This window comes from Eumetopias jubatus, unplaced genomic scaffold (assembly GCF_037043125.1).
Source record: "Eumetopias jubatus isolate StellerSeaLion01/CBP00866 unplaced genomic scaffold, mEumJub1_p1.0 scaffold_16, whole genome shotgun sequence".
NCBI classification, from domain to species: Eukaryota; Metazoa; Chordata; class Mammalia; order Carnivora; family Otariidae; genus Eumetopias; species Eumetopias jubatus.
The window spans coordinates 60,208,186-60,228,573 of record NW_028274822.1 but is presented as its reverse complement, the minus strand read 5'-3'; the positions used below and the strand labels follow the sequence as shown (position 1 = coordinate 60,228,573).

Sequence of the window (20,388 nt, the reverse complement as noted above, 5' to 3'; positions counted from 1 at the left end):
TCCCACTGAAAGAAACCAGGATTACTTGGGGAAATGGCCGAGTCCAGGTGTGGAGAGGGAAATGTACAGGATGAGCCTGGAATGTCTTCTGGCAGCCAGAAGCAAGGAAGATCTCAAGACCACTTGTGTGGGGTCAAAAGGGGCCAGGAGAGGCTCCCACTGCCCAAAGATGAGACAACTGGATCATCGATCAAGGGAAAGCTGCAATGGATTGGAACCCACCAGGAATATTTGCATCTACGAGTTTATGATGACACCTTTAAAAGCTCATCAGTCAGCTTCTGAGGAGGCTAGCAGATCAATGCATTACTTTGCAAACTACGAAAGAAGGGAAAAAAATCAAGCATCTACCCTGCTTTTTCATAGTAACCGAGGGGAAGTTTCTTTTTATGGAGATACTCCAGCTAACTAAGTAAAGAAATTATAGAAAAAGACTATGACCGCATCACTCCCTCATGAAATAACAGCTGTAGCAATGATCATCGATGCCTGCTAGCATCACAGAGAGACAACCAGGCAGGATGCACCTCTGATGGATGAATACACATCCATTGATGAAGGATTATTGTCCAAAGGGCCCATCCGAACCCTGAAGCCTGGTTCACATCTTTCAGCATCAAGCATATCACTTATTGGTCATTGGCCATATGGCGGGCAGGAGAAGGGTGATCTTTTATTTTCCTCTTCTTCTTTACTTTCTGATTCAAAGAGATTTTAGGGTTCTGTAGGATCCTACATGCGGTGTGGCCACAGTTGAAAGAAAGAATTTGCATCGTTGGATTTCACAGTGCCAGAACCCCATGAGACAGGTGTTCCTTTCTAGCATTTTACAGGCGAAGACAATGACTTCCCTAAAGCCTACAGCTAGTTAACTGCAGACCCAGGATTCAAAACTGGAACTTCTTTTCATTCAAGTAAGAGAGGTTGCCCACACCCCAAGTTTCCTGAGTAGGAGAGTCGCTTAGGATTTTTCATCCCCAGAAATGCAGCAACCTCAGGCATTCTTTCCACAGCAATGGGAAAGATCACAAAATCAGGAAAAATAAAAATACACTCACAAGTTCTTCATGAAGTTGGCATTTTATTTAGAGATTTTTAAATCCCATGTCTCTAAAGGATAAGCATGTTTGTCTTGCAAAGCCTAGCTTTGTAGGAAAAACAAACAAAACAAAACAAAATCTTGGAAATCTGTGTTGCCCTTAAGAACAAAGAGTAATCATTGTTGCTACAGTCATGGAAATTCTGAATGTCTTCACCAATGCATAATTCAAACACATCTGAATACATTTTATTTAAAAGTTCCCCCCGAAGTTGTCTCCTACTGGTTGATATCTTCAACATGTCCATTTGTTTGATTTTTAGCAATTGGCTCTCACCATTACATAGGAATGGAAGGAGGAAGATTTGAGGTGAATTAATGAATTTCCTGAGATGTTCCATGTGTCCTTCTTTTCTGAGAATTTCTTTAAATGGTACAGGTATTGACAAAACCGGGTACTTTAATATCTGATACTTAGCATGAGGTGACCCACCAGAACCAGCTTGATCACAAAGAGCAAACCATGCTTCCCGGCTCTCGGGAAATACCCGTCTTTATGGCGTTTTGTCGGGATGGTGTCATCTGAAGGGCAATCTAAGGGGGCTAGTTCCTGGGAGTCAGCTTTCCTCTGTACCTGTTCCAGTAAGGAACCATCAGTCACAGCACCAAAGATAACCAGTTCAATAAGGAACCCAAAAGCATTCTGTTCCACTTCCTTAGACTCATGGCGCTGAGCTGACCATGAAACTGTGAGGCCAGACTTTACCTTGAAACCATGGTGTGTGGGGACACACAGGTGACAGCACAATCTGGATGGATAGAATCTTCTGGAAAAGTGGAGCTACCCAGAAAACTCTCCTTTTCAACTTTCTCATTTAAATATTTTAGTTCACTTCTTTGCCTTAATTTGTATAAGGAAAAGGTCACTGAAGCTTTATAAAACAACCATGTTTCTGGAGTGAGCCCAAAGGAATTAGGGGGACGGGCATCCCAGCACTGTGCAGGTAGCTGCCTAAGGAGGGAACATCCTGCTGAAGGCATTGCCGTCTTTTAATGAATCCTTGGGGTAAATTCTGTTCCTCATGCTTTTCCTCTCTCTCCTGCAAAGTAGAATGCACTGAACTTTCTTTTTTGTTTCTTTGAAGGTTTCCAACAGTTGAATTCAAATAGTTTCAAGATCTCTTGCCTCTAAAAGGAGTTCTGAATGTCGGCTAAGATGAATCTCTGCACAAACCTCAGGTTCAAGGTGGAGATGAAGCAGGAAATGCTATTTTAACAAGAACTGAAACGCTAGGAAAAGTTAATATTCAGAACCCAGGGTGTCAAGAGCTGTTGCGGGCAGACACTGATGAACGCTTTATTTTTATTCTCAGTAACATCTAGCACCTGAATACATCTTTTTAAAAAATTTTTTATTGTTATGTTAATCACCATACATTACATCATTAGTTCTTGATGTAGTGTTCCATGATTCATTGTTTGTGCATAACACCCAGTGCTCCATGCAAAATGTGACCTCTTTAATACCCATCACCAGGCTAACCCATCCCCCAACCCCCCTCCCCTCTAGAACCCTCAGTTTGTTTTTCAGGGTCCATCGTCTCCCCCCTCCAACTTACTCCCCTTCATTCTTCCCCTCCTGCTATCTTGTTCTTTTTCTTTTTTCTTAACGTATGTTGCATTATTTGTTTCAGAAGTACAGATCTGTGATTCAACACTCTTGCAGAATTCACAGCGCTCACCATAGCAAATACCCTACCCAATGTCTATCACCCAGCCACCCCATCCCTCCCACCCCCCACCACTCCAGCAACCCTCAGTTTGTTTCCTGAGATTAAGAATTCCTCATATCAGTGAGGTCATATGATACATGTCTTTCTCTGATTCACTTATTTCACTCAGCATAACACCCTCCAGTTCCATCCATGTCGTTGCAAATGGCAAGATCTCATTCCTTTTGATGGCTGCATAATATTCCATTGTGTATATATACCACCTCTTCCTTATCCATTCATCTGTCGATGGACATCTTGGCTCTTTCCACAGTTTGGCTATTGTGGACATTGCTGCTGTACACATTGGGGTGCACGTACCCCTTCGGATCCCTCCATTTGTATCTTTGGGGTAAATACCCAGTAGTGCAATTGTTGGACCGTATGATAGCTCTATTTTCAACTGTTTGAGGAACCTCCATACTGTGTTCCAGAGTGGCTGCACCAGCTTGCATTCCCACCAACAGTGTAGGAGGGTTCCCCTTTCTCCACATCCCCGCCAGCATCTGTCGTTTCCTGACTTGTTAATTTTAGCCATTCTGACGGGTGTGAGGTGGTATCTCATGGAGGTTTTCATTTGGATTTCCCTGATGCCGAGCAATGTTGAACACTTTTTCATGTGTCTGTTGGCCATTTGGATGTCTTCTTTGGAAAAATGTCTGTTCGTGTCTTCTGCCCATTTCTTGATTGGATTATTTGTTCTTTGGGTGTTGAGGTTGATAAGTTCTTTATAGATTTTGGATACTAGCCCTTTATCTGATATGTCATTTGCAAATATTTTCTCCCATTCTGTCGGTTGTCTTTTGGTTTTGTGGACTGTTTCTTTTGCTGTGCAAAAGCTTTTTATCTTGATGAAATCCCAATAGTTCATTTTTGCCCTTGCTTCCCTTGCCTTTGGCGATGTTTCTACGAAGAAGTTGCTGCGGCTGAGGTCGAAGAGGTTGCTACCTGTGTTCTCCTTTAGGATTCTGATGGACTCCTGTCTCACGTTTAGGTCTTTCAAACATTTGGAGTCTATTTTTGTGTGTGGTGTAAGGAAATGGTCCAGTTTCATTCTTCTGCATGTGGCTGTCCAATGTTCCCAACACCATTTGTTGAAGAGACTGTCTTTTTGCCATTGGACATTCTTTCCTGCTTTGTCGAAGATGAGTTGACCATAGAGTTGAGGGTCCATTTGTGGGCTCTCGATTCTGTTCCATTGATCTACGTGTCTGTTTTTGTGCCATACTGTCTTGATGATGACAGCTTTGTAATAGAGCTGGAAGTCCGGAATTGTGATGCCGCCAGCTTTGCTTTACTTTTTCAATATTCCTCTGGCTATTCGGGGTCTCTTCTGGTTCCATACAAATTTTAGGATTCTTTGTTCCCTTTCTTTGAAAAAAGTGGATGGCATTTTGATGGGGATTGCATTGAATGTGTAGATTGCTCCAAGCACCATTGACATCTTCACAATGTTTGTTCTTCCAATCCATGAGGATGGAACGTTTTCCCATTTCTTTGTGTCTTCTTTACTTTCATGAGTATTTTATAGTTTTCTGAGTACAGATCCTTTGCCTCTTTGGTTAAATTGATTCCTAGGGATCTTATGGTTTTGGGTGCAATTGTAAATGGGATTGACTCCTTCATTTCTCTCTCTTCTGTCTTGTTGGTGTATAGGAATGCCACTGATTTCTGTGCATTGATTTCATAGCCTGCTACTTGACTGAATTCCTGTATGAGTTCTAGCAGTTTTGGGGTGGAGTCTTTTGGGTTTTCCACATACAGTATCATATCATCTGCAAAGAGTGAGAGTTTGACTTCCTCTTTGCCAATTTGGATGCCTTTGATTTCTTTTTGTTGTCTGATTGCTGTGGCTAGGACTTCTAATACTATGTTGAATAGCAGTGGTGAGAGTGGACATCCCTGCCGCGTTCCTGACCTTAGGGGAAAAGCTCTCAGCTTTTCCCCATTGAGAATGATATGCACTGTAGGTTTTTCATAGATGGCTTTTATGATATTGAGGTATGTCCCCTCTATCCCTATACTCTGAAGAGTTTTGATCAAGAAAGGATGCTGTACTTTGTCAAATGCTTTTTCTGCATCTATTGAGAGGATCATAGGATTCTGGTGAGAGGAAAGTAAAAGCCTGTTCAAGAAGGACCTAGTTTAGAGGTGCCTGGGGGGCTCAGTTGGTTAAGTGTCTGACTTCAGCTCAGGTCATGATCCTGGGGTCCTGGGATCAAGCTGCCACCTTGGGCTCCCCACTCGGTGGAGAGTCTGCTTCTCCCTCTCCCTCTGCCCCTCCCCCCTGCTTGTGTATATGAGACGTTTCTTGCTTCTTGAGGCCCATATTGCAATATACTTCTGAAGGCATGTTTGTTGATGCACTTGAATAAGGAGCATCTCACAAGGAGCAGTGAGGTAACTGAGTCTCACTGTTTGGGGATATATTTTGGATCTGAGCCCCCTCCCCATCAATCTAAGCAATGAGAGAGGAATCCCAGTCTTGGAGGATCACACTAGAGAGATGGACACACCCTGGGAGAGATGGAATGGGGCACATGGTCATGGACCACTGGACAGGAAAATGGGGCCAGGGAGTCTCACTTCCCATGGTGGTATTGACTATCCCCCCTGTCACATTCTCTCCTGCCTCTAAGGGCTGAGCCATTCTGAGCCCATGAGAAGTTCTGGCTGCACTCTCCCATAGATTTGAATCACTCCATGCACACCACTACCCACGTAGCACAGTGATAGTTGGCCTCATCCTCAGGCTGAGCCCCAGTGATGATAAGGGTGGTTTTGTTCCCAGAGATGGATCCATGGAAGTGATCAGGGACCTCAGAGGGATGGTTCTTTATCCGGTAGATAAGGGGGTGGGGAAACCAGCCTGGGGTCTGCTAGTACCAGCCAGGGCAGTTACTGGTAGAGACTTACCCAAGCCTAGGACCACAAGTGAGTATGACCATCCCTCTTAGAGACACTGCCAGTGATGGCTCCTGGGTCACCACAATCTGACAACCTTCCCCTAAAACCAAAGGGGAGACGAGCGCTGTTATGGGAGACAAGCGTCACCCTGAGACACTGTTGTTATGTGTCCCCCCACAGTTGCAGAATCCCTTCATCTGACCAGGGCCTTCAGTGAGGCACCTGAGAACCACAGTCCGGGCCGTGGCAGTAACCCTTACAGGACGTGGCCTCCTCAGCTTCCTGAGCTGGAGTGGGGTGTCCTTGGGAAATTTTCATGCCCCAAACCCATTAGAAGGATAAGGTATTTCATGCCACTCCCCCTGCTTGTGCTCTCTGTCAAATAAACAAATAAAATCTTAACAAAAAAGAGTCAGGGTAGTGTTTATGGTAGAGACATTTTAAGGATCCTGCAGGTTCCAAATATTTATACAGTCAGACCACTGTTCTGCCTCTTGTTTCCCTTCAGCATTTAGGTATACTCATAATCTGGGTCAGAGAGATTCCAGTGCCATTTCCTATGGGTGAGGCTGAGAAGCTAGCTCTGACTCTCCATCTGCCCTGGACATCTCAGATTTGCGCCTCTCTTGTAATTGGACCACCAGCTGAACTTTGAAACTAGATCTAGTGAAATTTTCAAGGGCTAAGCCTGCATTTGCACTAAATAAATTTCTGAAAACTCTGGGCAATGCAAGCTGTGCATATTGCATTACTTTTCCAGTGGTTGCCATCATAATTTGGGAAATGCATCTGTATGGAAATAAATGTGGAGTGTGTTAGCTTGCTAGCTGCTGTAACAAAGTACTACAAAGTAGGTGGCTTAAAATAATAGGAATGTATTCTATCCTGGTTCTGGAGGCCAGAGTCTGAAATCAGTGTATTGATAGGGCTATGCTGTCTCCAAAGGTTCCAGAGAAGAATCCTTCTTTGCCCTTTTCTAGTCGTTCTTACTTGCCAGCAATACTTGGCATTCCTCGGCTTGCAACCGCATCATTCCAATTTCTGCCTCTGTCTTCACAAAGCTGCCTTCTCACTCTGTGTGTGTTTGCACATGGCATTCTTCTCCCTGTGTGTTTATGTCCAAATTTGCCTCATGTTTTAAAGACGTTTATCATTGGATTAGGGCCCATTTAATCCACTTAAATCCCGTATGACTGTGTTTTAATTTGATTGATTCATCTGCACTCTATTTCCAAATAAGGTCCCATTTGCATGTGACTATTATTACCATGGGTTAGAACTTCAATAGAACTTTATCTTGGTGGGGGCGGGGGGTGGTGCACAATTCAACTTACATCCTGGGACAAAAAAATGTATCAAGAATCTCTTTGAGAATAATATCATCTACTTAATAAAACTAGTGTGATGATTGGGTACATTTACACATAGCGTAAAAATAAGCCAGTCCCCAACCTCTCTGTCCATCCAGCTGTCTTAGATGGCATTTTCATTGACTGCATGGGATTTTGATGTTGAAGAAGCAACACCATTGATATCTGTGTTCCTTTGTTCAGTGGAACCCATGAGAAGAGCCATTTTGTTGAACTCATCCTTAAGATACAAACCACACACCTGTAGAACATCTGACTTGTACTGGGACAGCCCAGCCCTCAGCTGTTCCATCATTGTCTTATTAACCTACATCTTTGGGTGCTGACAAACCCCAACAAACACCTTGACAGCCTTTCAGCCTCTGATGGGCCAACAATGACAGAGAAAGGAGATCAAGACCTCAGAAAATCTGTACCCATGAGGCATGTATGGTGGACTAGTCACTAGGGTTTGTAATTATACAAATGGGGAATCTTATGAAGTGATCAAATATATGTCAACAAATTGACCTGATCCTTGTTATTGTGGCAGGAAATGTCCCAAGGGCTGACAGAAGATCATGGCTGTCATTATGATTCTTTACGTCCTATGTTGTCACACAAACTCCTTGTTCTCCTTCATCTTAAGACCCACCACATTCTTTGGCCTGAATATTCTTTTCTGACAACTCTTTCTCCACTCACTGCATAAATCCAATTAATCATTTGGGGCTTAGTTTCCATTATCTCTTGTGCTTAGAGTGTGCCTGCCATATGATGGGTACTTAATACCATTTGCAGGATGTATTTAAGAAAATATTGAGATACATTTTATCTTTCAGATAATCTTTTTCATAATGTCCCTTTTCTTTTGATGATACTAATTTTGGAATCTTGGCCCAAGGAGAATGTGAAAACCGTCCTTCTTAAAGCCTGACTATGAGATGTGGAACACGTTCTGGAATGTATCCAAAAGCTACCTCTTTAGCTACACAGCAGAAAAGTCTGGCCATTGTAACTTCAGGAGTGTTTTCCTTATCTAAATTGGTGCAGAGCACCAACGAGTTGTTCTAAAGCAAGAAATGGAAGGACTATAGAGAGTGTCCATTTTGTCTCCCACCTCCCACCACTCTTACAAGTGGGGAAACTGAGGTTCAGAAGGGAAAGAGTGTGGTGCAGGCAGCATGGCAGTTGGTGGAATACTTAGGATTAAAACAAACTCTCAGGACAGTGCTCCTTCCTGCTTCATCTAGATTCAAGCTCAAACTGCAAAATAATATCAGGAACCCTGAAAATGAAGAAGTGATCTATGACACATGTCAGTATCACATAACTTTTAAAAATGATTCTTTAAGATGTTACATTGGTCTCGATATACCTTTACAAATATTAATTTTAATGGCTATCTCAAAGGCCTTTCATGACATAGACCACAGGTGTTACCTTGGGCAAGAGCAATTGTCTGGCAGCTCTCAACATGCAGTCATGCAGAATCCTAAATAACATTGTCAACTTCAGTGTGGTGTTTCACAGAGGACTAACTTGGACCTTCAACAACATCCTTGCCAATATATCTTTGGAAGTTCTGGTCCTGAGAAGTTTATCAGAGTAAATGGAAGCTCTGGTCACAATTAAAATAAAAGGACCAAGGACATTTTCTGGCAAGTAAGAGAATACATCACCTGATAATGAAATTCAAATGGTTGTCACAGTGTAGATGCTCTTGGCTTCTGACTCCTATTGGTTTTGAGGGCTTCTCCAAAGGTGGGCACCAAATGCATTCTCTGCCCAGTTCTGACACTGTGACCGGTGGCATGCATTGATGAGGTGGTAACTGGGTGCCACCTTTAGTGGGAAAGAGTTATCACAGAGCTGAAGGTCACATCAGGACTGGTTAGGTCCATGCTGGAGTGTCTTCCCTAGGGCCCAAGGGCAGTTGCTTTCTTACTGACAGCTTCATAATTCATTCTGCACTGAACTAGATGTGCTCATGTTGACTCGATCACTAAGGCCTCTAGTGACACTGTCGTAGGATGGTGGGAAAGATGTGGTAGATGCAGTTTCAGATTTGTCTGGGAGTGTGCAATTTTCATTTGCCATGAATACAATAAAGCCTTCACCTAGGGGTGACACAGCCTCCTCCTCAGCCCTGGGCACACCTGGGGGGGTTGGAGATTGTCATGGAGTGGTGTAACACATAGCTCTGATAGGCCTTTTGAATGACAGTAGCTGAAATATCTTCCTGCTTCCACTGCAGGGTGGTTGCTATTGGTTCATAGGATGTTTTTGAAACATTAGTTGCCATAAACTTCTCTTCCATATTTGCCTTCAGAGAATCCAACTCCCCAGATTCTCTGAGAACATTTCTAGTGAAGGCAAAAAGAATGTCCAGTGAATCTTATCTCCAGGGACCAAGGGTAGGTCCATCTGGATTAATATATTCCGACTGGGTTTTGGGATTTGCAGGGCCCTGAAAGGGTGTCTGCAAAGTCTGAGAGGGGAGAAAATGTAATAAACTGAGTGGCCTCTGGGTCAAACTTTTCCCAGGTCTCATAGAACATGTCAAAGTCATCCTCACTCAAAGGTTCGCTACCCCCCTGCGTGGCCACATTGAAGTTCTCCAGAATCATGGCAGTGTACATGTTGTCCACGATGAGGAAGGAGATGATGATGTACGTGGTGAAGAAAAGGATGCCCATGGCTGGGTTCCCACAGTTCCCCCAGGAGCCATTGCTGTTGGGCAGATTGGAGTCACAGAAAGGGGATCCTGTGTTGAAGATAGGGCTGAGGAGCCCATCCCAGCCAGCTGGTGTGGTGGTCTGGAAGAGGCACAGCATGCTGTTGGCGAAGGTCTGGGAAGTTGAACGTGTTGTTGATGCCAGCCTCCCCGCTTACATGGGGGAAGCTGACTATGCCGAAGATGGAGTAGATGAACATGACAAGGAAGAGCAGCAGTCCTATGTTGAAGAGAGCAGGCAGGGGCATCATGAGGGCAAAGAGCAGTGTGCGGATTCCCTTGGCTGCTTGTATCAGCCTGAGGATGTGACCAATCTGGGCCAGGTGGATGACTCGGAAGAGCACTGGGAGAAGTAATTTTCAAGTGAGGTAAGAATCGCAGAAAATACAGGCCTTTAGAAGAGGGGGGAATGATCTAATCAGTACTTGCAAGCATGAGCCCTGACAAAGCTGGCTGCAATCCCTGTCCCATCTCTGCTCTGTATGGATCTCCATGTGAGTATTTGTATTCAAGGACTCTGGGCCTTCTGAACCTTGCACAGTGGCTGGCATAAAGTAGGGGCTCAGCACGTGCTCATTGCATAAGTTTTTCTCTCTCAAGTAAGACCCACGCTTCCCACCATGTTCTTATCTTTCTTTCTCTCTACCCGGAATGTCTTCTTCTTAGTCAGCCTCCATGGTCAAAGCCCTATCTTCCGCAGCCTAGGTTAACTGGAAGCGACTACACATTTTTCCACACGTACACAGCCTTTGTGTGGTTCTCTCTATGACACAGGCCCTACTCTTCCCTGAGAATTCAGCCTTGGGACAGGCCTTTTCGTCCACCTTTTCCTGGTCCTGTGCTCTGTGAAGGCCAGGATCCCCTGTGATTCATCTCCCCATCTCCCATTGTGAAGATTGACTCAGTTCCTGTACATGGTCCTGTGGATCATTGTACAGAGCCTGGTGTTAATTATAAGGTGGTCTGAAGAGTCGGGCAACTTGCTGACAGCTAAAGTAGACAGGTTTTGAATGGCCAGCTGTCTGCATAATGGCTTTTATTTGTTTCTTTCATCTCCGGCTGTGTTTGAACTCTATGTTAGGGCCTGGAGATGGGCTTGTTTAGTGTCAGTTATGGCCCTCCCACCCCCCAACTATGAACAGAGTTGGAAAGATGAAGAATGTAAAAGTCTCCCTATATGATATCTAACTTGAAAATTTGTGAAGCTTGATCTTGGGGCCGTGGATGTCTATTGGGACCGCAAAAGATTAGATGAAGCCTTTAGGTCAGACAGGATTCAAAATCTCTCAGGACAAATGGTGAGTGTAGTGGCAAGCTCTCTCTCCTTGCCAGGGTTCCCTTGACGCTCTTCCCCTACCTGCCTTTTGTCATATGAATATGGGTGGTCACAGTATTGTGCTGGAAGGAGGAAGGAAACAGGAAGAGATTTGGGAAGTAGTTATAATATTGTATTATAAAATCTTTATGAAAGCCCCTCTCCTAAAGCAAGTTTAACTGGGATATTTTTCCACAGCGTGGGGTATGTGTCTATATAACCTACTAAGATTCTGCCAGCCAGCCAGCCAGTCTACATAATACTTCAAGGTAGTATGAGTCTTCATACTTGTAGCAATTAGATACTCAATCCATGTCTTGCAAGTGGGAAGGAAGAAAATGAGAGGGGGAGGGCAGAAGGAGGAAGAGGTGGGTTCTTTCACTTGTTTTCCAGCTGTCTCTATGACTGATTTCTAACCAGTGGATGGTGTTGCTGTGCAGGTCATAGGCACTGGTAGTTAAGGTGTCCCCATCATAGAATGGAGTACTTTGAGTATATTTTATTTCTATAGTGTTGTTAAGGGAAGTCACATAAGCAAGCTCTCTTCTCTACTGTAAACTGAAAGTGACCTTTAGAGTTTCTCACTTGGAAAGCAAACGAACAAAACAAACCTCCCACAAAAAACCAGCAGCAACAGGAAAACAAAACAAAACAGAAAACAAAAATAAACGTAAAGCTCCCAAACAAATAAACACAACCCAAGGCTGTGTTTCAGCACCAGGGTGGGGAGATGGATGAAGTGCTGCCAAGTTGTATTTAGATGCTGTTAGCTCTTGATGGTAAATCAATGGAAAATTAAATCTACAGCAATGTTCTGACATGAAAATTAAGCAGGTCATGATATAACAGGTCAGGATATATTTGTAATGCAAAGTAAACCTGGTGCACTGTCATTTGGCCTTTGTAAGGCTAAACTGTGCCTCAACCACAAGAAGGCTAAGGACATTCTCTTGGTTGTTGGTAGGAGGCAGCTAGTTCATTAGAAGGACATTAGCCTGGTCTAAATTCAGCTCTACCCTTTACAGACTGTATGACTTTGCATAACTTTCTTAATCTGTAAGGCTCAATTTTAAATGTATAAAATGAAGATAATAACACTCCTTCAGGGAGCCATTGTGAAGGCTCCCAAGGAGCCCAGCCCAGTCCTCAGAAGTCAGCAAGCACTCAACTGTGGTGGCTCCATTCCCCACTTGCGTTTCTGACCTTATGCGTTTTCTCTGAACACTCGTTGGCCCCCAAATACTGGGCCTATCATTCAAACACCCAGACTAGGCCCTAAGAGCATTGATCTCTTGGCATTGATCTTTGACTTGTCTATCACTCACATTCCCTAAGTGGACAGTTATATAATGATTTAACTGCAGATCTTTGACTTAAGAATCTCCTCTGAACACTCATAGTCTTTGCTCACTCTTCTGGCAACCATCTCCTTTTCCAGAAAGTATTTAATGACTCACCTCACATCGTACCACCCATTCTCCTCTTTGACGACCATCAAGAGAAGGCCCTCTGGAAGTTCCATCATCTTATATTCTCTGGAGAAGTGCCTGACTGTCCCCATCAGCCCCAAAGTTCAGGCAATGGGCTATGCACACAGTAGGTGCCTAAAAACACTTTGTGACAGCATGGAAAATGCCAATGGAAACTCTCCATTTCACAGAGAGGACAGGGGCATTTTAAATCTGCCGCTTTTGGAAAGCAGCAAATACTGGGCTCCTCTAACATGTAATGTATATTAAAAACGTTTGTTGTCCTCTTGGTTTTGGAAACAAAACAAAACAAAACAAAACAAAACAAAACAAAAAAACAGCCCAAACAACCCCAAGCAGAGTCTGGGCTTCCCCACCACCTGTAAGCCCACTTACTCCCAATCGAGAGGACCATGACAATCAAGTTAAACACATTCCAGCCTTTGGTGAAGTAGTGATGCTGCAAGGCAAACATCTTCATGACACACTTACCCATGAAGAACTGATTGATTTTGTTAAGGATTTTTGTCTTTTCTTCACTCTGTTCATCAGTCTCCACCATCATGGTGATCATGTTGAGGCAGATGAGGACCATTATGACAATGTCGAAAGCTTGTCTGGCACAATGTCAAAGACAAAGCCCTGGTACTTGTTCTGAGAAAACAAGAGATGGTCCATCAGGGCCTTTCTGGCCAACATACAAGAGGCATCTGGAGAGGCTGCATTCTCCATAGATGGCTTTCTAAAATCTGTCTGTTGTCTTCCTCACACCACATCCAAACAGAAGCCAAGTCCTGTCCTTACTCCTTCCAAAATCTTATTCTTAGTTGATTCTTCTTCAATGCCTCAATTCAAGTCCTTGTTGCCTTTCCCACCCCCTTGAAGTCACCAGGCACTTTTGTCTCACTGGTGCACCATTTTCGAGCTGTTCCCATCCCATCTCCTGGCTATCTAAATCCCAATAGTCCTGAGTGATCCATTTTTCTTAAGCCCCTTCCAGGGAGATCTCCCTAATCACCTATCACATCACACCACATTGCCTATTTCCTCTCTCCTCTCACAGGCTTCGTAGTCCGCCTTGAGTTCTAGCATTTCCTGTGTGCTTCGCTTCTTCTCTACTAGATAGCGAGCTCCTTGAGGATGGGGCCATGTCTTATTTATTTATTTAAAGATTTTATTTATTTATTTGACAGAGAGACAGAGAGCACAAGTAGGCAGAGGGAGAGGGAGAAGTAGGTTCTCCACCAAGCAGGAAGCCAGACGTGGGGCTCGATCCCAGGACCCCAGGATCATGACCTGAGTGGAAGGCAGTCGCTTAACCGACTGAGCCACCCAGGCGCCCTGGCCATGTCTTATTTAACATTGTGTTCCCATAGTGCCTGCAGAGGATGAGTTCAAGAACTGCAAATTCAGTGGCTGCTCATTCTCCCCCACCCCAAGTACTCCAGGGCAAGAGGGTAGGCCTGGAGTCCTTCTTGTTTCCCACTGTAACTTCCAGACCTTTGCTCCTCCTGAATCTTGCAAAACCCTTCCTCCTTTGAAGCTTGTGTCATCTAGGTAGTTTACCTTCATCTCTTCTTCATTGCTGCCACTTACCAACCTCCTGGTCCTTCGGCTTCATTACTGAGGAGTGAGGCTTTTGGCCTGACTTCCACTCTTGGCTACTACCTCTTGGTTCCTTAGCTAAATCTCTCATGACCTAGCTGTTCCTAGCTTAAAGAAAAAAAAAAATCTTCCTGAACCTTACATCTCCCTCCAGCTACCACACTACTTCTCCCCCCACTTTCACAGCCAAATTCTTGAAGGCATGTTGTGCAATCACTGTTCCCCCTCACTCCCCACTTCACCTCCAAATGGCTTTTGTCCCCATCCTGCCACTGAGATGGTTCTCGTTAAGATCACCAATGACATCCAGAATGTAAATCCAAGGACACTTGTTTGGCATTGCTTGCCACACCTGCCACCTTGAAACTCTCCTTTCTTAGTCTCCGTCATGCCTTACTTCCCTGGTTCTTTTCTTGCCTTTCTGGATATTCTGTTTTGAGTCTTCTTTATGCAACCCTTAGATGTTAGAGTACCTCAAGGCTCAGTCCTAGGCACCCTTTGCTCTTCACCCCATTCCTTCTCTCTTAGGAATCTCTGCACCCTGTGAATTGGTACATGTGCGATTTTCACTAATTTTTTAAATATATTTTTTAATTATGTTATGTTAGTCACCATTAAGTACATCATTACTTTTTGATGTAGTGTTCCATGATTCATTGTTTGCGTATAACACCCATTTTTTTTCCTATGTCACAGGATTATAGTCTCTTCAAGGGCAGGAACTTTGTATGTGTTGCTCACTGCTCTATCCCCAGTGTCTGCCGAGTATCCCCAATGGCATGCAATAGATGCTCAATAAATAGATTAATGAATGGATGACAGAATGGACAGCTCTGAATTACTCACACCTCAAATAAAATTAGAAGGCCACTCTATTCTATACAACAGGCACTTACTGAATGTATACTATGTGCCGGACTCTGCATGAGTGGAGGCAGAGAGGACCCTGTCATGAGTCTCATCAGGGAGCTCACAGGACCTGCAAAGCAGACATGGGGGAGAAGGGCTGTGACAGAGGCTGGGTCTTGCTTTCTGTTTCTGTTGGGTAGAGGTTGCTACCCTGTGGGTTAGAGCAAAGAATCAGACCCAAGTGGGTCTGGCTCTGGGCATAACTGCTGGCCCGTGTCTTTTCTGGAGTGGGAGAGGGATTGAAGAGCCACTAATAACTTCCATTTCATCACTGAACATGGTGAAAAAATAAAGGGCCATTTATGACCACACAACTTCTAATTAAACAGAGCAGGTGACAACATCACTAAGTTGTAGGCATTGAGTTTGCCCTGGATATTTGGATGCTGGGGAATGAAGCAGCTTGCTGGCTGCTCTTGGCTTAACCTGTGGGCAGGGTTCACTTCTTTGCAACTCTCAGTGCTCTCAGAGATGATGAAGTGATGATGTGATATCCTAGAGCCTATTTTCCTATAAAGTGAAGTATGTGAAACCTGCTTTTAGTAATTTCTATAGCAAGGAATGTTATAGAATAAAATTTCCCAGTCTTGTGGAAGCTGTAGTCTTTCCTATGGAAGAAGCATACAATTTAGAACTTGAGCTTTGCCAGTGGTGAGGAGGAGTGTGAGTGTGTGTGTGTGTGTGTGTGTGTGTGTGTGTGTGTGTGTGTGTGTATCCCAGGTTGACCCTGCTGTGAAATGGCACCCATGCACCTGTGGATCAGAACTCCTGTATCAATGCTCAGCTTATGTGCCCAGCTTAACCTGTTGGGACTGCTAAGGGAAGAAGATGAGCTTTCCAGGGCCAATAATCTAATGAAAAGAGAGCTGGATCTGGGAAGGTGAATCTTAGGTAGGAGTGGGGATTTCTCTTTTTGCTTGTGTTTCTTTCTTGGCTCTGGACTTTGAGGAAGCCAGATGATCAGGCTTGTCCCACTGGGTGGTGGGTGCCAAGATGTTGTCTGCCATATGGATGCTGGCCAGGAGCAAGGATGGGCCAAGACTTGTGGACCCTGGAGATCAGCCAAATGCCGTTACTGCTTGGGCCCCCGCTCTGCTGATTTCCCCTTTGGAACCCCTAAGACTTCAAAGTCTTGGTTAAATGTTCCAGACTTGCCTCGGCTATGATAAGGGGAACAAAGGGCTATGCTTGGAACAGAGTATTAAGGAGAGAGCCACATTCCTCCACTAAAGCTAGGACAGTATCGATAGTTAATTAGTAATTCACCCCCTTCCCATCCAAAGGGATGATGAATCTCAGAAACACAGTTGGGCTGTGAGGTCTCACTTCCCTTATCCATGTGGCGAGCCTCCCCCATTGCCAACCTTGGAAGGTCTTGGTTATGGCTTGATTAGGAGAAATGGTGATTTTGTCATAGGTCTTCCTGCCCAACCATTGGCTTCCACTCTGACTGTAGTGCCTGGAATTTCAACATTAGGTTCCTACCTTTGTATTAAGATAGTGTCCTCTCCAGGGTCCCTTTTTGAAATGCAGCTCATCCTATCCCAGTGAAATTGTCCTCCTTGAGAGGAGGAAGCTATGGTGGCCTGTGGGATTAGTTGATAAAAGGGGAGAATCTGAGATGTTACAGAGAGACTGAGCAGTGTGTAGGACAAGGTACTAACAATTGTCATGATTTTGCCAAGGGATGTCCCTAGCACAGACTCCTTACCATCTGGTTCAAGTGTAGATTGAGCATCAGTCCAGCCACCAAGTGAAGGCCAGCAGGGACTCAGCTGCTTGTTTCTCTGTAAGTCTCAGGCTCCTCCTCCTCTGACTTGATGCTGATTGGTTGGGCTTAGCCCATTTACCTACATCTTTTAATTCTGAGCTTGTTCCTGCCCATTGGACTGGCTGACAGAGGGGTACTCCCTGAGGCTTAAGGCTCACTCAACCCCAGATATCTTGATTTGATGGGGGATTTGGAAGGAAATCTCTGCCCCTACAGAGGTCTGAACATCCTATCACCCCTCATTATAACACTTCTTATCAGAATTGACCATAGGGATACATTTATGACCACTGTTTCCAAGGAAAGTATATCCAAAGGTCATAGCATTTTTTTTCTCCCATAAATGTTTTCAAGACTATGTGCTTATGATGTTTTTAGTAACTTATACAAACCCCATGCCTTGATTTAGAAATCCTAATGCCTTGGCCAATAGAATATATGTCTCCTTAATTCTAGGGAAAGTTCCTCTCCTTTGTTGCAGGTCCTTAGGCTTTGCCCTGATGGTGGTGGTGGTGGTGGGGGGGGGGAGTCTAATGGCATAAGCACCTGTAGTTTTCTTCACAGATACTGCATCTTAACCACAGAAAGGTTATGTAAACGGACAAGATGCCAGTTCCATTCTGATGGCTCAGAAATTCTTGGAAGAAGTTTCATTGTACATTTCCTACATAACAATACTCCCACTCTCAAACCTGTTCATCCACTCTCAACGGAAGCCAACTAGAGGTTTGACATTTTCTATCTTCTGGTGGAGGACTGAGAAGAACTGAGGTGATAATATGTATGGTTTGAGTGTTGCATTTCATCGGGGAATAAAAGGCCATGTCTCTTAGGGTTTTTGTGAATAAAGGAATTGAAGTGGAGTATAGCTCTAAGTTTTGGTCAATCTTTTTTTTTTTATTGTTATGTTAATCACCATATATTACATCATTAGTTTTTGGTGCAGTGTTCCATGATTCATTGTCTGTTCATAACACCCAGTGCTCCATGCAGAACGTGCCCTCCTCAATACCCATCACCAGGCTAACCCATCCCCCTACCCCCCTCCCCTCTAGAACCCTCAGTTTGTTTTTCAGAGTTCATCATCTCTCATGGTTCGTCTCCCCCTCTGACATACTCCCCTTTTCTTCCTCTCCTGTTATCTTCTTCTTTTTCTTTTTTCTTAAAGTTTTGGTCAATCTTTAAACACAACAATGGGATAACTTTTGGCTCCTATTTACCATGACCGTGATGGGGACCAGGATCCCAGGGGCCTGGGTTTTGGCCATTTCCCATCTGTCTACTGTAGGCATGGGGTGGAATTTAGGGTGAGCCTGCAACCTAGATCATGATGCATAACCACACAAATGCTTCATTTCAGGGCTCTTACCACATTTAGTATCATTTAGCCTAACCTGCTCCCAATCCTGTGATTGAACCCTAAACTGTTTGCAGAACTCAGTACTTCCCTAAACAGGTCTATTTGGAGTACCTGTGGGAGATATTTGGAAGACCAAAGTTCCTTCTTTTAGACTTCTCATTCCTTGGGACTGGGAACTCTCATTACATCATCCCCAAATTCAATCTAGATTTCCCCCTTCACAGAGAGTGCTGGCCAACCCTTACCCACCATTGGAATAAGCTATCGGTTGGATTTCCAGACACATTCTGCTTCAGGGAAGCTCTGGGGCTCACCAGAGGTCATGGGATGGGCTTCTGGGGCTTCTTGGAGCCCAGCTTCTTCATGGCATTGTAGTACTTCTTTTGCCCCTCTGTCATGAAGATGTCCTGGCCCCCTAAGTACAGGAGAGGATAAAACACACCACTGTTTTTAAAGCAACAAGAACCCCCTGGAGTACCAAAATCAGAGCATGCTGGAGAAGAAGAACATCTCTACCTTCTCCCTTCTCTGAAGAAAGACATGTCAAGGACAGAATCAAGCAGTGTCCAGCCCAGGTGCCACAACCAGTGACAGAGTGGGTGGGAATGAGCCCCAGCTCTGACTCCCTGCCTGAGTCTCTGGCACAAAGCCTGTTTATTTCTCTCCTGCAGGAACCCAGAGGTACTGCATGGGCAGAGGGTGGGAAGAACTTGGGAGTGGAACCTAAGGAGAAGGTAAATATCATTTTAAATCGGAGCCTTGCAACCAGCCTGATCATTTTAGTCAAAACCACTGGGCTTCTGGAATCATAGTTCCTGCCAGGGACAAGAGCTTCCCTCAGGGCCTCCTTCTGCAGCAAAGACCTTGAGATCCAAACCGTTAACCTCTTCCTGGAGAGGAGGAGCTAAGGACAGTTACTGCCTTATCCAAGGGTCTTTGGAGAACTCTTGATCCGATTTGCATTGCCCTCTGCTATTACAATGCCAGAACTTCCAACATCAAAAATGCCTTCCTCCTTTAGCTTTGGGTTTTTTTTGAGGACCCTCTAGACCTCCTTCATTCAACCCCCCACCTTTCACTCCCTGGCATAATGTGAATTCTTCGCATTTCCATAGCATGTTTGTATAACTGAGATCACTGCAAATGCTCGGGAAATGGGCTGAGATCTCTGGGATTTGAGAGGAGATTTTAAGAAAATCTGTGGATACAGAGAGCTTCCAGGGAGAGACATCTCAGTGGGGCAGGGGCAGAGGTTTGGGAGCACTGGGTAGGGCAACACTGAAAATCCTGAGCAAGGAGTCAGCAAATATAATACCCCCACCCAACTTCAACCCTGGTTTATCTCATTCTATCACCTAACATGGCCAACTCCCTGGCAAGGTCGTACTCAGTTGCCTCATCTATAAAATGGGAGAAGGGATTGCTTGAATGGTCTCAAAGCCCTCTAGGGTGCTGATGACATTGACCAGCACTTCACAGCTGTCTTGCTGAGTCCCTCTGGGGCAGAAAAGGGCTGCCCACTTCTTATGCCCAGAACTCTGGCCAAGGACTTCCTATAGGTGGGAAGACCCATGCCATTTGACATTTATTTTGAATTATATTAGTATAATAGCTCAGTCTTAAACTAGTTGCTTCTTTTATTTTTTAAAATATTTTATTTATTTGAGAGAGGGAAAACGAGTGAGAGAAAGAGAGAGAGAGAGAGAGAGCACACAAGCAGGGGGGAGGGGCAGAGGGAGAGGGAGAAGCAGACTCTCCACCGAGTGGGGAGCCCAAGGTGGCAGCTTGATCCCAGGACCCCAGGATCATGACCTGAGCTGAAGTCAGACACTTAACCAGCTGAGCCCCCCAGGCACCTCTAAACTAGGTCCTTCTTGAACAGGCTTTTACTTTCCTCTCACCAGAATCCTATGAGTAGGTATTATTAACTCCACTGAATGGATGAGAAAGCTGAGGTGCAGAGAGTTTTTAGAAATTGCCAGGGTCAGCCACCTAGCAAGTGGTTGAGTTGGGAATGCAAGCCCAGGTTTGTATGATGCCAAAACCAATGCTGGGCCCTTATCCATGTGACTTATCCATAGGACCCTGTTTTTTCCTCTGGATTTCAGCCTACATTAGTCTAAAGGGGTGCTTCATCTACCTCAGAGGAATGGAG

General features: G+C 44.6%; 1 pseudogene; it reads right to left on the bottom strand.

Moving 5' to 3' along the window:
* Nucleotides 1-8,986: 8,986 nt before the first annotated feature.
* LOC148162279 (sodium channel protein type 10 subunit alpha-like) overlaps nt 8,987-20,388 on the bottom strand; it is a 50,182-nt pseudogene continuing 38,780 nt past the window's right edge.